At 39.5% G+C, this 11,426-nt stretch overlaps 1 long non-coding RNA gene across 1 annotated transcript in view; it reads right to left on the reverse strand.

Annotated features, from left to right (window-relative positions):
* LOC113631791 (uncharacterized) overlaps positions 1–10,990 on the reverse strand; it is a 93,396-nt gene extending 82,406 nt beyond the window's left edge. The window contains exons 1-2 of the long non-coding RNA XR_003437570.1: positions 10,538–10,990; positions 5,419–5,533 (exon numbers count right to left, since the gene is read on the reverse strand). This is a non-coding gene — a long non-coding RNA (uncharacterized LOC113631791). The remainder of the gene's footprint in view (positions 1–5,418; positions 5,534–10,537) is intronic.
* Positions 10,991–11,426: the final 436 nt, after the last annotated feature.

Consider the following 11,426-nt stretch of genomic DNA (forward strand, 5'->3'; position numbering starts at 1 on the left):
TTTGTTTCTCTTTTTTTCTCTTTTCTTTGTGGCATGGCAGCCACAGGACACTAGGAATGGCTAGAGAGAAAAGTTTTTGGTTCCCTGTGACCCTCAGTCAGAAGGCATGTCATGTAGATGGACAAAACCCTAAGATTTGGGTCATTTATTTTGAAAATCTGGTACATTTTACCAGCTGAGCATTGGTTACTGCTCCCTGAAACCAAATACATTTTCATTTTCTAGCTCTATTTTCCATGCAACTTCCCATGAAAAGAAATATCAGGCTCTCAGGAGTGATTATTTGGATAGGTAAAGGCTAGTCCCACATCCTTAAGACCAAATGACATCTCTACTCTAACCTAAATTAGACCAGTTTTGACTTGTGAATTGCAGGGTTCTGAATATTATTTTAGGTCCTCTCTTTAGATTCACTCCTTTCAATTAAATATCTTTCCTCCACGTTGAGAATTTTAAAATATTGCCCAAGTATTTCCTAGTAAAGCATTATCCCCTAAGTATTTCTTAAAGAATTGGCTAACTCTTAAAATTGTCACTCTACCAAACATTTGTGAATTTAATTAATTCATTTTCTTGACTTCATAGGTGTGATATCACACGTACAAATTATAATATACAGATCTACTTCCTGGCAGGGAGCACCTTGAGTTTAGCACAACAATCTCTTACACCACACACACATCATTCATTAGCATGTGCATGAGACCCCACTCATTAATTGGAAAATTAAACCCCCTTGTGTATAAATAAATCACACCCCTAGCTATAGAAAGGCACTTATTTTTATCTTTACATTTGCATTTCAGTACTGTCTAATAAATGCAATTGGACAGTTCTATAATATCTTTCATTGTAGCAAAGATTTGGCTTTGCTGGGAACAAGTTCCATATGCTGAACTCTGTCCATTTCAAGCCCAACAGAGTAGTGTTAGAACCATCATTATCCTTTACTCGGTCACTAATATTCCACGTCAAAAGACGCATAATCAAAGTGGAGGAATGTTGTGCAGGCACATAGGTCCTACTAGGAGGGAAAACTTTTGGCTGAGTCTCAGGCAAAACGGCCTCTTGAACTCCAAATGTCACCCTTACCTGCTTCTGTCTGTCTGAAATAGTGCATAAGCTATCATCAGTCTCTGTGTTCTGACTTCCTCAGCTATAAAATGGGATAATAATAAGACTGAGCTCATTAGGCTGTTGGGGGGAGTAAATGAAATAACAGACATGAAGTATTTGTCACAAGACCTGCCAGAGCAGAACAGAAGCTAGAAAAAAAAAGCTGAGATGATCCACCAATTAATTGGAGCCACTTAAATCTTGATAATGAGGCCCTACTGTGTGTCAATCACTTTAAGGGGTGCTTTTCTTACATCATCCCAAGCAATCCCCACAATTCTGTTAGACAGTTACTATTCCCACTGTACACATAAAACAATGTTGCAGTTTATAGGACCCTGGTTCAGAGAGTTTCAGCAGTTCTCTCCAGGTTGCACAGATTCTGATGCAAGGATTCTGGGATTAAGGTCTATGCACTTTCTCTGATAAAAAAAAAAAAAAGCTGAAGAACAAATGCAGGAGAACTTTTTGTGCTAGAAAAATACCAAAGCCCCATAAATGTTTTTTCCTCAGAGAATTTTTATAGATAATATTTAGTTTAATAAAACAGGAAAATTTTTTTTTTTTTTTTTGCGGTACGCGGGCCTCTCACTGCTGTGGCCTCTCCCGTTGCGGAGCACAGGCTCCAGACGCTCAAGCTCAGCGGCCATGGCTCACGGGCCCAGCCGCTCCGCGGCATGTGGGATTCTCCCGGACCGGGGCACGAACCCATGCCCCCTGCATCAGCAGGCGGACTCTCAACCACTGCGCCACCAAGGAAGCCCAGGAAAATGTTTTTAACAATATCATCAAGTATGGAGAGATTCAATGATAGAAACTAGAATATTAGGCATCTTTAGCATTGAATAAATGAGTTTCAGAGTAACTCTGTTACCTTGCCAGCCATCTCAGCTCAAACTTGTCCTGCTTCACACGTGGGGGATAAAGATAACCAGTCAAATTTTCTATTTGTCAAAATTTCCTGGTAAAACTGCCAGAATGCCTAACTTAGTTTAAAAAAAGAGAAAGAAAGAAAAGGGTTGGTTTGGGATACAACCTACAAAAGAACAAGGATGCTTTTATCCGCATTTATACAGAGATTTTTTAAATGTTTACTTGTAATATGATTAGTGTTTGAAAAGATTTATCTAGTATAAAAATAGTTTTAAAGTTGTAAAAAATGTTTTAAATAAATAAGAGGCTCTGAGAACCATCTAGCATTTACAACATTGTTAAGTACTGATTGAAGTGTCATTTTAGTAAAGCTCCTAACATTTCTTGCATAAACTAGTGCCCTTATATGTCGACATAAACACTTTCTCCATTGCAAACAGTATGTAGTCTTGGCTCTTAACAAAGATGGATACCTCGAACAAGGGATTAGTATTAGCATTTCTTCACCAAATGGTGAAAATTCATTATGACCTTTTCCTCTAATATATCGTTGTATAATCTATATTATATTTAGACCCAAGAAACTAGTATAAGAATTTCCATGGGGAGAAAGGTGGCATTTTATTGTAAGTCAGAGAGATTTTTCCATACAGGCACTGCTACCCTTCCTGTATGTATAAATTAATAGAAGATTTTTTTAAAACTTAGTTTAAAATATATATATATATATATATATATATATAAAACATATATAAATATATAAAACACAGAGAGGACATTAATACTATTTTGTATTTTTTCTCAAACTCAGTGCAGTCCTGTTCTTTGATTTGTATGTTTTTGTATCTATCACCACTCCGAGTACCTAAGATGCTAAAATGCTGGATTCTGAGACATAACCATTAGGATAGTTGTTACATATTTAATTTCATGCTCCACTCGGCATAAAGCAGTGGTGGGACTACAGACCAAAGCAAATTAAGTGGCTTCTTAGATAATTTCCTGCTTAATTGAAAGCAGGTAGCTTTTTAAAAGTAATAATTGGCATTGTTTCAAATGATTGTAAAGTTCTTTCTTTTTTTTTTTTCATACATGGTTATAGGGTAACATTCTACTTAGTCCAAGCACAATGGGTTGGGAGTCTCCCACTAAGTCTAAGGGACAAAAATGTGACCTAGTTCTGGTGACAAATGAATGGAACACTCCATGGAGGCGTGTGGATAAGGAGCAAGGTGGAGGAGAAAAAGAAAATACACACATATACACATATATGTACACATAGATGTATCTTTTTTTCATTAACATGTACAATAAATTAGATTTCCTTTCTATCACCCTGCTTTACTCTTAGCATTGGTTTAATGTTAGCAAGTGGTCAGTTATGAGATTGGTAGCCCCAGTTCATATCTAACAGACAGGGCTTCCTCATTACAGTATAAAACTAACCTTCAGCTGTGCTATACTCTATGTGACTATAGGAGATGCAGTCCTAGAGTGAGTGAGTGTGAGCATACTAATAAGGAAGACATAAAGGAATTAGTTTTGATATAAATGCCTCTATAATAAGTAGACTATGGAGTTCCGTTTTGCCAGGAGTCAGTATTCAGAACTTTTCAAATAAATTAGATCTGCTAAAAACCTTTTAAGTTACAAAAAAGAGGGAATGCTTTCTTGTTGCCTAGATGTAAGAGAAAAACAGAGAGTCAGAGAGAAAGAGAGACAGAATGAGGCAGAGAGAGGAACAGGTGTTCTTCAGAACCAAACATTTTAAAACACTACAAGGGAAATGCACACACTGAATGTTTACATTCAATTGCCAAGACGACTCATGCAACTGCTAATGGTGTACATCAGCACCCTAGAGCCATGGGATAAGTGCTAGAGGTGCATTTTTGGTATTTACTAAAATTCTAACTTGTCCGAGTCTCCTCTCTCTCTCTCTCTTTTTTAAAATTGAAGTTACAGTGGATTTACAATGTTGTGTTAGTTTCAGGTGTGCATCATAGTGATAGTGATTCATTTTTGTTTTGTTTTTTGACAGATTATATTCCATTATAGGTTATTACAAGATATTGGGTATAATTCCCGGTGTTATACAGTAAATCCTTGCTGTATAAGGATAATAATAAGAGGATATGAAGTTCTAGAAAGAATATGAAACTGAAAATTCAAATACTGGCAATAACTGCTCTAGACACTAAGGATGGTGCTAAGAGAACTCCATCAGGTACCTCATAAGTTATAAAGATAGTCTTAGGGAATATTAGTTTTGAAACTGGTTAGGTTCTCAGTTTCTTCTCATATTTTGGCATATTTGACATATTTTGGCATTCTTCCAACATTACTCTCCTCAGTACTCAATACAATTTTTCAGAGATTCCTAAAGGAAAAATCAATAGTTGGTTGTTGCTTGAAAAGATGATGCCTGAGTTTCTGGCTTGAGTATCTGAATTAATGGAGATGCTGTTTAATGAGACAGAGAACACAGATGAGAGGGAGAATTTAGGCCTGTTGAAATTGAACAGCCAGCGACACATCTAATTGGAGATATCCAGTGATAATTAGAGACCCAATCCATGAATCTGGATTTAAGAGAGAGATCTAAAGACATACATTTGGAATCTTTTAGTTTTTTCATACCGCTTTGAATTGGACAACATTATCCAGGGTCAGTACATAAAGGAAGAAGAGTGCAGAACCTCACATCACACGAACATTTAAGGACTAGGTAGAAAGAAAGAAAGAGAGAAAGAAAGAGAGAGAGAGAAAGAGAGAGAGAGAGGAAGGAAGGAAGGAAGGAAGGAAGAAAGAAAGAAAGAGAAAGAAAGAAAGAGAGAGAGAGAGGAAAAGAAAGAAAGGAAGAAGGGAGGGAGGGGGAGGTGGGAGGAAGAAAAGAAAGAAAGGAAGAAACTCTCAAAAGAAAATGAGAAAGTAAAGAGAAGTAGGAAGAATTTTACTTAATGAAATTTCCAGGCCCTTAACCTCTAACTTTCTTCCAGCCTTTCACTTACTGTTTGTGCTCTACTGCCTTCCCTATTCAATCCCATTACAATCACTTTTACCTCTCCTTTGCACTGTCAATAGTCTTTCTTATTGACTTAAACCACTACCCTACCATACTTTCTGCTTTGGATCAATTTTTAAAAATCCACATTTTTATAATATATTTACAACGATATCTTCCCTATAACTACCTTTCTGGCTGTTACTGAGCCTAAGAATAAGAGACTTCCAAGGTACGCCCAGCCCAAGTATTTAGCTTGCATAATCACTGTATAAGTGCTATATTGAGTATGACAATGGGAGGAAATACTAATATTTAAACATATATCATTTGTTAGTCTTGCTCTCTGATACATCTTTTACGTATATTTACTCTTAAAAACCATGAATTAATTTTACTGGCTTTTAAAAAGCTAAGAACCTTACCCCAAATCTCATTAAAATACAGATATCCTGCTTCCAGAAGTCTTGTCCATGCCACCAGTCTCAGCTGCCTTCCAAAGAATAAGAAGGTATTATTCCCTCCGTCAAAGTATTTTCTCTGTTGGGAAAGATGAAAATCCACTTATACTAAAATAATTTGAAAATGGTACAAACCTAACAGAAATAGATACTGAGACCCCTTCATAATCTACAATGTACCACAAAGAGGTATAGCTCAATGGTTCTCAACTCTGGCTGTACTTTTTTAGAATCACCAATGGTGGTTTTAGAAAACATTGGGTCTTTCCAGAAAGATGCACCAGAAGTACTTTTCCCTAGTCTTTCTCCTAAGTACAACTAAAAACACATTGTGAAAAATAAGCATAAAATGACTGAAGACAAGGTGAAAAGAAGTAGGCCAGTAGGGAAAGCCAGTAGGGAAACTACAAAATGCTAAGGAAAGGAATCAAACAAAGTCTAAATAAGTGGAGAGACATACTGTGTTCCTAGATTGGGAGACCCCATATAGTAAAGTTGTCAATTCTTCCCAAATTGATATACAGTTTAACACAATTCCTATCAAATATCCCAGCAAGGTTTATTCCAAAATGTGTATGGAAAGGGAATGGAACTAGAATAGCTTTTAAAAAACGTACAAAGCGAATGGTATCGGAGGAATCAGGCTACCCAATTTCAAGGCTTATTACATAGCCACAGTTGTCAAGACAGTGTGGTGTATATGGAAAGATGGATATATAGGTCAATAGAACAAAACAGGGAAGCCAGAAATAGACCCCCACGAATACTACCAACTGATTTTTCCAAAGGTACAAAAGCAAGTTAATGGAGAAAAGATAGTCTTTTTCAACAACTTGGACGTTCACAGGCAAAATATGCACCTTGATTTAAATGTTACACCTTATATAATAATTAACTTAAAATGGATTATAGACTTGAATGTAAACTGTGAAACTGTAAAACTTTTAAAGGAAAACTTAGGAACAAGTCTTCAAGATCTAGGACTTGGTGGAAATTTCTTAGACACGACACCAAAAGCATGACACATTTTTAAAAATCAAAAGATTGGACTTCCTCAAAATTAAAAATTTTGCTCTCCAAAAGAGTCTTTTAAGAGTATAAAATGACTGGGACAAACTACTTGCAAACTGCATGTCTGATAAAAGACTCATATCTAGAATTTATGAACAACTCTCAAAACTCAGCAGAAACAAAACAATCTAATGAGAAAATGGGCAAAAAACATGAAGAGAAACTTCACTGAAAAGAATATGTGGATGGCAAATAAAGACATAAAAAGATGTTCAACATCACTAGTATTAGGAAAATGCAAATTAATAACATCATGGTGAGAAATCACTGGACACATATCAGAACAGTTAAAATAAAAAATGCTGGCAAGGATGGGAGAAACTGGCTGTCTCATGCATTACCGTTGGGACAGTAAAATAGTACCGCATTTCTGGAAAATAGTTTGGTAGTTTCTTAAAAAACTAAACATATACTTACCATATGAGCCAGCAATCACACTCCTGGGCATTTATCCCAGAGAAATGAAAACTCATATCCACAGAAAAACCTATACATGAATGTTCATAGCAGCTTTATTTAGAACAGCCCCCAAGAAAGGAAACAACCACAATGTCCTACAATAGGTGAATAATTAAACTGATACATTCATATGATGAAAAACATCTCAGTAACAGAAAGGAATAAACTATTGTTACATGCAACAACTTGTAGGGATCTCAAGGGCATTACGCTGAATGAAAAAAGCCAATCTCAGAAGGTCACAAGCTTGTATGAATCAATTTATATAACATTCTCAAAAGGACAAAATAATAGAGATGGAGAATAGACAAACGGTTGCCAAGGGTTAGGGATGGTGTGTGTGTATGGCAGGAGACTAAAAAGGGACTACACCAGGAAGATCTTTGTTGTGTTGGAATAGTTCCATGTCTTGACTGTGCTAGTGGTTATAAGAATCTGCAAGCGATGAGAAGACACAGAATTATAGGAACACTTTATACCAATGTCAATTTCCTGATTTTATAACTGTTCTATAGTTATGTGAAATGTAAACAATGGTGGAAACAAAGTAAAGGATATATGGAACCTCTTTGTACTATCTTTGCAAATTCCTGTTAATCTATAATTCGAAATAAAGTTAAAAAAAAAAAATAGATGTCCAGGCCATACTGCAGGACAAGTAAACAAAAATCTCTAGGTAAGGAACCTAGCCAGCTGTATTTTTTAAAAGTTCATGGGGTAATTCTAAAGTATGGCTAAGGTTTGGAACCACTGGCAGTTCATGCTATTACTGAAACTACAGGGACTGAAACACCTGTGATTAAGTCTAGTTGAAGATAGGAAGGAAGAAAATAAATATGCAAATCTATTTTAGGTCTCTTGAGGGTCTCCCCCCACAATGTTGAAACCTGGCATTTAAGAGAATCCAAATAATGTGGATGGGATAATCAGTCATCTATTATGTTATAGACCATTTTATACAAAAATGCCAACCCCAATAGACTGTTCTTTTGATTCTAAAGCATTTGGTATCGATGTTACAATTTTCAAACGCTAAGGAGCAATTACAATCACATTTAAATATGCAGCAATTTTAGAAAATTAATGTTTCACTAACTCCTCATTTTTGATGGGTAACAAAATGAGTTCGAGGGTTTAAAAAAAATAATTTAACAAACTGCTGACTGCTACCAGCAGTTTCCTGGGAAACGTGAAAAGTAAATATTCCAATCTTGAACGTGAATTCTAATATATTAGTTATTTTTACTAACGATCATTAACTACCACGTAGTAGTCTCAGAACTGTGCCTAGTGTGGTTAGTAATCATTCCTTAGCACCATCATGAAAAGATACTCACCGTGTATCTATTCAATTGGGTCAGGAGATTGAAAGTTTAGGAAAGAGTCCTTCTCTGCCTTCGAAGGGTTTAAAATCCGTTTGAAGACAGAACCAAATATATAAACAATAAATAAAGCAAAGATGGATATGCTGAAATCTGGACTCATAAAGGGGCCAAAGTGCTTGTTTTTACTGGAGGTATTTTTGCAAGAGCTAGAAAGGGAATTTGTATCCTCTGGGCTCAAGAATCCCGCAGATGAGCAGCTTCGGCAATGCAAATTTATGCTATCCGTGGGAGGGTTTCGCTTAGTTCTCAGCTGTGGACTTACTTCCAAAAATGCAGCTGTTCTGAAGCAAGAGGTTTGTCCAAAAAAAGTGAAATACAGCATAAGGTATTACCTTCCATCCAACCCTGGTCAATAGCTAACTACTTCCCTCCCTTCCGCCCTCCCACACCCACCTCCGCCACCTTCAGGGCTTAAAGATTTTTGTATGGCGGGGGGAGGGTGGAAGTGGGTTGCATACTGAACTATTTGCCTTACTTCGAAAACCACCGGCCTCTTCCATCTCTCCTCCTCTCTCTCTCTCTCTCCCTCCCTCTCTCCTTTTCTCCTAACCTCGCTCCCTCCAAATACGACCCTCACGCACCCTCCATTCTAATTTACAGCACTACAACTTCCCAGATCTGTTTTCTCTTCTGGAAGGATTTATCCTTTTGGAAGCGTTCAGTTCCTAACTGTCGTGAAGTCTGATTTAAAAGCAAAATAAGAAGCACTACGTTTTAAGAGGGGATAGTGCAAATTCTTATTAAAAAGTTGTTTTGTGATTGTGGGAGATAATCAACACCTACCCCGGCATTCTCTAAGACAGCTGAGGTTTACCATTTTCGCTATTCCGGCAATAAATATTTCCTCCTTTTGCTCTACGCCTTTTGGCAGGAGTCTTGACTCTGCAGGTGTTAGCGCTGCAAGGGCTGAACCCAACCGCCAATAGGGCTGCCGAGCCTAGCATGGGATGCTGCCCAGCAAAACACAGAGCCCAGGGAGACCGCGACGGAGAAGGGAGGCTGCGAGCACGCTTCAGAAGAGATTGGGACTAGAGCCCTAGAAAACTAGAGAGAGTGCATTTCCCGGCAGGGGGAACCCGCAGGAGCCTGGAAAAAGAGAAAGAGACAGAGAGAGAGAGAGAAAGAATGAAAGAAACCCACCCCCGCGCTCTTGGGCTCAGCGCGAGCGAGAGAGCGCTCGGGCTGCCGGGGCTGCTCCAGCTGGAAGTCATTGCGCCGGGTGGCGTCGGCGTTGTCACGGCGACCGCCCTGCCGGCGCCAGCGGAGGGGGGGAGGCGGGCTCGGTGAATGGGTGACGTCACGCGGCCGGCGCCAGGCAGTCTGGGCGGCCGAGCCAATGAATCAGCTGTCGGGGGAGAGAGCGCGGCGCGCGGGAGGAGGGTGCTGGAATGCGCCGGGAGCCGCGCGGCCCGGGCGCAGGGAGGCGCTCCGCTCCGTCCCGCCCCGCCGGTCCCGGGGCGATTGGCGCGTTCCTGGCGAAGCTGGGCTGGCGCTCCCTTTTCCTCGCGCCGGGGCTGCCGCTGGGACCCCCTAACTTTGTGCCAGTTCCCCCACCGGCGCGCGCTCTGCAGGGAGGCCCGGGAGCTGGGCCTGGTACGGTTAGAGAGGACTTGTTTTCCAGCTATTGTAACTATGCCATTTACTCATTAAAAAAGGGAAAACAAAATAAAACTTGTCCTAGTAGATAAAGTGGACTTTGAAAGTGTTGAATTGCTTCACTGTGGCCTTACTGTGTGCTCTGCATTGTGCTGGAATCACAAAAAAAGAAAAAATCAGGGCTCACAAGAGTTTAAGATTGTACAGGGAAGAACGAAATGTAACAAATTCATGATTCAGGCCTGGAGCCGACTGCGTTTTCTTCCATTATTGCATTGTGCTGTACTATACAGTGTCTTTAAGCGTCTGGAAGGTGAAGGCTCCAATTTTTCAGTGCTTTTGTTTTGTTTTTCCTCTGCCCTGTCTTGCTGTCCATTAGACAGTGACCTCCAGAAAGCCAAGTACTGGGTCATGGCTATTTTAGCAGCCCCAGCGTTTAGCACTCTCTCAGACAGGGTAAGCAATCTAAATTGTGATGGATAATCTACAATGCAAGAGCAAATAATCTTTGAGTAAAGGCTTGCGTCAAATGAATACCCCTGAATTCCTAAACATCTATTTTGGGTGCTTACTTGTTGGCTTTTGGTGGTGTCAAGAGTGGTGATGCATCGTTACTGAAACTGGAAAACTAAAGAGTATGGCCTGAACGTTAGAGAAGATGTCCAATCTGCTGCAGTCATTCCCCTCTCTGGGTTTCTTCATCTGTAAAAGGAGTAGACGTGGTGAGATGTTCTCTTAAGACCCCTAAAGTTCTATAAGCCCATCATTGTATTTATCAACCATTAAAACTAAATTTGAGTTTACTATTCCTATTCCATTGTGGTAAACACAATGATCATTCATTCAAACACAATGATCATTCATTCAACGAACAGTTCAGGGTGCCTGAACTCAGTATGTGAGTACTAGAAGTTTTGGTTGAATTTTTTTTTAAGTTAGAAGATAGGATCTCTGACCTGAAAATCTTTAAAGATATGCAAGTAAGAAATAAACTAGAGGACTTCCCTGGTGGCGCAGTGGTTGAGAGTCCGCCTGCCGATGCAGGGGACGCGGGTTCGTGCCCCGGTCCGGGAAGATCCCACATACCACGGAGCGGCTGGGCCCGTGAGCCATGGCTGCTGAGCCTGCGCGTCCAGAGCCTGTGCTCCGCAACGGGAGAGGCCACAGCAGTGAGAGGCCCGCGTACTGCAAAACAAACAAACAAAAAAAACAAAACAAAACAAAGAAATAAACTAGAAACCAAAAGAAGACGCTAATAAGCTGTTACAGACCAGTGCATCTCAAAGTTTGATGTGCATTCAAGTCACCTGGCATCTGGTTGAAATGCAGACTCAGGTGCAGGTTGCAATTCCAGATGTATTACAGGCGTCCAAGTGTTGCTGGCCCATGCACCACAATTTGAGTAAAGAGCATCTACACTACAAAGTAGTAATCATGTCTTAAGTAAGTATATGATGGGTG

This window comes from Aethalodelphis obliquidens, unplaced genomic scaffold (genome assembly GCF_003676395.1).
Source record: "Aethalodelphis obliquidens isolate GAN/ISIS:26980383/991018 unplaced genomic scaffold, ASM367639v1 scaffold34, whole genome shotgun sequence".
NCBI classification, from domain to species: Eukaryota; Metazoa; Chordata; class Mammalia; order Artiodactyla; family Delphinidae; genus Aethalodelphis; species Aethalodelphis obliquidens.